We start from the raw sequence: 6,448 nt of genomic DNA, 5'->3' as shown, positions 1-6,448 counted from the left end.
ATTTACTTCCAAACCCAGAAAAATCCCTGGCTTTCTAATATTTTCTATACAATTTCTATACAATTTAATATTTTCTATATAATTTCTATACAATTCAATACAATTTTAATAATTTCTATACAATATTTTATATGCAATCTATATAATTGCTTGAAAACTAAATGTTCCTTTTTTTAATTTTAAAAATTTTATTTATTTATTTGACAGACAGAGATTACAAGTAGGCAGAGAGGCAGGCGGAGAAAGGAAGGGAAGCAGGCTCCCCGCTGAGCTGAGAGCCCCATGCAGGGCTCGATCCCAGGACCCTGAGATCATGACTGGAACTGAAGGTAGAGGCTTAACCCATTGAGCCACTCAGGCACCCCCCAAATTTTCCTTTTTTGAAAAAGGCATTTCCTTTTTCAGAGAGGGGGCTCAAGCATGAGTGGGGGCAGGGGCAGAGGGAGAGGGAGAGAGAGAGAATCTTAAGCAGGCTCCACACCCAGTAGACGAGCCTGACTTGGGGATCTTTGTCATGACACTGAGATCATGACCTGAGCTGAAATCAAAAGCAGACACTCAACTGACTGAACCACCCAGGGGTCCCCAAACTTTCCTTTTTAACTCATCTTTCTCTATCTTCATCATATGCATCTAAAATAATCCAACTGGCATTTTTGATATTCTGCTTAAAAATCTCCTTAGCCCAAACCATGAGGTCTCTGTTGTCTACATCACTCCAAGTGACAGTGCAGCTAAATTTCCCTCCCCTGCATCATAAGGGTCCCCTTGGCTCCTGCTTCCAATATCGTCCTCACGAGTAACCTCTTTAGGGGCCATCAGGCTTCCCCTTCCAATATATTCAAACCCTTACAATTTCTGCCCACCTCCCAGTTCTAAGCCAGAGATTTGGGTTCTCTTATGGCAGCTGTCCCCCTCAAGGTCAGGAAAAGCCTGGATCAGCTGTCTACTGCATTATAACCATCCATCCCAATACAATGACCCCAAACTAATAACAAGCATTTATTTTGCTCATGAATTTGGGAGCTGACTGCAAATAAGCCAGGCAGCTCTCACTCGGGACCTCTCCATGAGTTTTCAGGCCCTTCTGGGGCTCCTCACGGCTCTCTCTCTGTGCTTGAAGTCTTTCCACAAGCAAACTCAGGGTGGCTGGATTTTGTTATAAATGAAATCTGAAGGCTCCCAGCATAAGTGTCCCAAAAGGAGACATCAGAAGCTGCATGGTCTTTTCTAATCCAGCCCCGGAAATGACACATGTCACTTTTGCTGCACTCTGTTTGTCTAGGCACTCCCAAGCCTCTACCCAGGTTCAAGGGGCAGGGGTGTAAACTCCAGGGATGGGAGCGAGGGGAGGAGAATCAAAGGATTGTGGGCATGTTTTGAAACCATCATCAAGAGGTTGAGTAACCTGTCTAAGGTCACACAGCTGGAAAATGACAGAGTTGAAGTTTGAACCCAGGCATTCTGAGTCCAGACTCACATTCTTAAGTGCTAGTCTACACTGCCTGCTCTACTCGTAAACATGGCAGCTGACGGCACAGTCTCCAGGAGTGGGTAGGTGTCCTGTCCTGGGAAAGCTCCTGACGTGTTTTCTATACTCAGCTTGCTCTCAGAAAGGTCATGGGACTCATGTCACATACAGGATGGCCGGATGAAAATGAATAAGCAAATCAGAGCTGGGGCAGCCTCTCTTCAAGGCATTGTCTCCTCCCGGCAACGGCTGGCTTCCTGTGGCCACCGGTGCCTTGTGGTTTCCATGTCACTCCCGCCACAGCTCTAGACACCTCCTTGACCACTAGCTCCTATGCACTTGATCTTGCTAAGTGCATTCCCATGGGGGAAGGAGAAGTGCCCCTTGACATTTCAAGAATATCTGCCAGGCTGTTTGGTGGAAGGTCTGTGCAGATTACTCATCAAAGAAGATGAGGCTTCTGTTGACTTTACCAGGCCATGGAGTATTCCTAAATTTTCTTTAAGGCTTGACTTTCTATAGATTTCAACACACAGAGATTAAAAATGATATTTTGGATCATGAGCATTAACGTCCTAAATAGGGCTTACATGATAGACCAACATTTCCAATAAATCTTATCTGAAGCAACGTTTCATACTGTTAATGACACCTTTGGTGCAGAGGACAAATCAGCCAGGATACAAACGGTGGGCAGGCAGGTAGGGCCACAGCGAATGGTTATGTAGTCTGTATGTTGCTCCAAGGGGCCTTGTAACCCAGCCCCACATTCCACTGGCCGAACATTTCACCCCAGTGAGGGACTGTAGCTGCCTGGAGCAAACAACAGCCTTTTCTAATTTGTCTGTCCAGCGGGGCACCTTTTTCTAACTTAATAAAGTTACCATATGTATTAGAAGCAGCACTAGGAGACAGCTGGAAGATATAATAAAATATTGTATTAACCTACTCCATAGGACAAGTAATAGACATCAACCCTGGCAAATAATAATAATAATAAACGTATTAAATTTCAAGAAAGGATTGAACAACTTAGCCTCAGGAAAGACCAGAGGCAGGACGGTTCCAAGGACCTCCGCATCTGGAGTCAATGAACGTCCTCCTTAGAACACTTCCATTAAAGCAGCCTCATCCCCACAGCGGCCAGTCTCTACCTCTTGGTTCAAAATCCCGGAATCTTAAGAGAAAGAATCTGATTGACCCAGCTGGATTCAGCTATTCCCTCCAGACCCATAGCTATGGCCGGGGAGGGGAACAGTCATCAAGTCTAGGCTATAGCATAGATTGAGTTGCTGAGCTCCTCACTGTTTTGGGGGGTTCCCAGAGCCCAGGCCTTAACTTTGAGCCACACAGCCATCCCAGAGTCGCCTGCGGCAGCTCTGTACAATGACAAGCTAGGATTTGCCATCCCCAAGGTCAATGGCTGATCGGTCCAACCATTCCAAAACAAAGGTTCCTGTGGCTGCTCGCTCTGTGCATTGCAGGCAAGGGCATTCTCCGTTCACGAAGATCTTATTTACGAGCACTTTTAGCTTTTAAAATCAATTCTTCATGTTCTTCTCCTTATTGGGACTTGGGTCACTGACAGACCAGAACAGCTAAACAGCTCTATAAAACCATTCAGTGGCCAGTCTAGGCAAAAGTCACAAAATTATCTTCCATGTCTTGCACAACAACTTCTTAAAAAAATTTTTTTTAATTATCACACATTTTAAAATAATCAAATGCAGGTGCCTGGGTGGCTCTGTGGGTTAAATGCCTGGCTCTTGATGTCAGCTCAGGTCTTGATCTCAGGGTTTTGAATTCAAGCCCCACGTTGGACTCCATGCTGGGCATTGAGCCTACATACATACAGACATAAAATCAAACAGAGTGGTATTGGCTGGCTCAATCGGTAGAGCATGGGACTCTTGATCTCAGGGTCGTGAGCTCAAGCCCTACCTTGAGTGAGGTGCTTACTTAAAATAATAATAATTGAACAGAAATTCACATAACCACTCCCCAGTTCAACAGATGTTAACAGTTTGCCATTTTGCTTCAGATTTCCTTAACTTTTTTAAAGAAATAAAGCATTACTGCTACAGCTAAATCCCTGCCCGTATTCCTGCTCCCTCATGCACGCGCAGATATGAATGCCATCCTAAAGTTGGGAGGATCATTTCCAAGAGTGATTTTAGTTTTGACTTTTCTTTCTGTCTGGACCTCGGTGCACAAGTTGAGCCAATCATTCTCTCAATGGCACACTCTTGTCACTGTTCCTTCTGCACAAAGGCCCTCTTTCGTTCTATTCTATCCCTCCGATCCTTGTTCACTACCCCAGTGCACCCACCCCTTAAGGCAACCACATTAAAGTCTTTGTATGTGTTCTTCTAGAGCATACATTGCCCTTCTGTGCACATGTATTTTTAGTTGAGGGTTGTTGTTGGTGTTGTTTTAGCTTCGAAGCACTTTATTATAAAAGTCTGGTACTTATATCCATAAACTAATAAGAACTTAAAAGCCATCATACATTTCCTTCATTCTTTAGTTTGACCTTCTAGTAAATTGTTAGCTTTATTGATTGGGACTGCTATTTAAGAGATCCTCCCTTGTCTGGGAGCATCATGGAAATTTAAAAATATCCTTTGTCAATGAGTATCTCATTTGTTTCCTTTATTGCTTATAATTATACTCAGTACTAATGCTGTTTCCCATTTTGCAATCTGGGGTTCAAATCGACCTCTGTAATAGCCACTGCTGACAGCAGATTCTGGTAGATTTTGAGAAATGTTTTGTTTGAGGCTCCACATGCTCCATGGCTGGCAAAACAGAACAGCCTGCAAATTCTGCAGCTTCCATGGCTGGGTGGGCCGTGGCCCCAGCTCGGCTCCCCCCACCTCCACGAGCTCAGAGGCCACAGCCACCATCTCCACAGCTCTCCCAGCAAGAAGAGCAGTGACCCCCAGCAGGCACTGTGTATTTGTAGCTCACAGAAATGACATGGTGCTGGGGATTTTATTCTGTTTCTTGCTTTCTTGGCCAACACTATGCTTTTAAGTTTCACTCGTGTCGCCGGGTGTCCATTTAGCTGTCTGGGCACCCACTCCACGTGACTTCTCCCATTCCTCCGGCGAGATGGAGGAGAAAGGACATGGTTAGGACCAGGCTTGTCCTCGAGACACTATCCCCAGAGAGAGACGTGTCAATGCATGCCTGTGCAAGCACACACGTGTGCACGCGTGCACACACACACACACACACCCACTTCAGCAGGGGCCCCAGCGAGTGGAGGTGGGGGGGAGAGCAAGCCGAGAGTCCTATCAAAGGAGGACTTGTTTCAGAGCTCTGCTCTTACATCCAAGGCCTTGCCCTCGCCAGGAAGCCAGCCCTGACCACCGAATTCCATGCAGGTCTCTCCCCATTCTGGGGACTGTGACTCTCATTTAACCATACACTAGTTTCTTCTAGTCTTTCTCTTACTCTTTCCTTCATTAAACTGAAATCCTCTGGAAAGAAAGACCATCTCTTGTCCTTTTTGTCTCTCTTGCTTGAGGTCTGGCCCTGAAGAAAGGAGAGCAGGGAGGGGAAGCAGAATGGTGACTTCCTTAATCCAGGCCCCGCTCCCTCCCGTGCCATTTTTCAGCAAACACTTCAGCTCTTAGAAGTCCAGAGAGGAAACATATGCCGTTCCAGCTCTCAGGAAGCCATTTACGGGGGATGCAAACATCCAGACATGAAGTCATAGGACAGCACTGGGAAGGCTAGGACGAGCAGGTATACTGAGGGAGCCGAGGACGAAATCCCAGCGCAGCTCAGAGGGAGGTGAGGGTGGGGGAAGAGGTAAATTTGGAATTGGGAGTAGGGCGAGGGGATCATGAAATAAGATTGAGAGGATACAAGGAACACCAGTGCTGCGTGCTTTCCAGCTATTGTGGCCACACAGCAAACAACTACTTATTATGTTTGCAGAGTCTCTGGGTCAGGAATCTGGACAGGACACAGCAGGAAGAGCTTGTCTCTGTCCTGTGTTGTCTGGGGCCTCAGCCCCAAGCATCCAGAAGCATCCACGTCAGGGCTTTGAACTCACTGAAGGCTCACTCACTTGCAAATCTGGTGACCGATGCTGACTCTAGGTTGGGTCCTAAGTACCTCTCCACGTGGTTTTCTCATTGGTCTCTCCAAGCCGGCTGGTTTGGGCTTCATATATAGCAAGGGGGGTGGGTTCCATCTTTTTGGGTGAGCATCTCCCCAAAGAGAGAAAGCCAGGTGAGAGTACTATGACTCAGTATCCCCAAAGCTTCTCGTCTGCCGTACCCTACTGGCCGGCAGAGTCACAACTCACTGGCCCAGAGCCAGGATTTTATTTATTTATTTGACACACAGAGATCACAAGTAGGCAGAGAGAGGGGGAAAGAGGCTCTCCGTGGAGCAGAGAGCCCAATGCAGCACTCAATCCCAGGACCCTGGGATCATGACCTGAGCCGAAGGCAGAGGCTTTAACCCACTGAGCCACCCAGGCGCCCCTAAACAAAATCTTAAAAAAAAAAAAAAAAAAAAAAGTGGAAGGCGAACAATGGATGGGTAGGCATCCAACACTGCTGGAGCATAAGATGTGAAAAGGAAGCAACCTAATATAGGGCTACAAGGCTAGGTCAGGCCAAGTGCTGGAGGGTCTTAAAAATCACCTTTAGGAGAATGTTTACAGGTAAAGAAAGATTTTGGAAGCCCAGGACTCCTTCCCCCTCATTCCTGTCACCCAGCACCTCCTCTGTGCCTGATCAGAAAATACCCAAGCCTCTCTATGGCTGACCAAATCAAAGGAACTCTCAGGATTGGTCTGTGCCCTTGAAGTCAGTGTCCAGGACAGCTAGACTCCAGCCTCTACCCTTGTCCCTGGGTGTGCATGCGTCTACACCTACCTGGGCCCAGTCTCTTGGCTCCTGAGTCCCACGGATGCTACTACTTGGGTAGCAGAGAGAAACCCTTCAGAAATGCCCT

This window comes from Mustela erminea, chromosome 7 (genome assembly GCF_009829155.1).
Source record: "Mustela erminea isolate mMusErm1 chromosome 7, mMusErm1.Pri, whole genome shotgun sequence".
NCBI classification, from domain to species: domain Eukaryota; kingdom Metazoa; phylum Chordata; class Mammalia; order Carnivora; family Mustelidae; genus Mustela; species Mustela erminea.
This window is presented reverse-complemented; position numbering follows the sequence as displayed.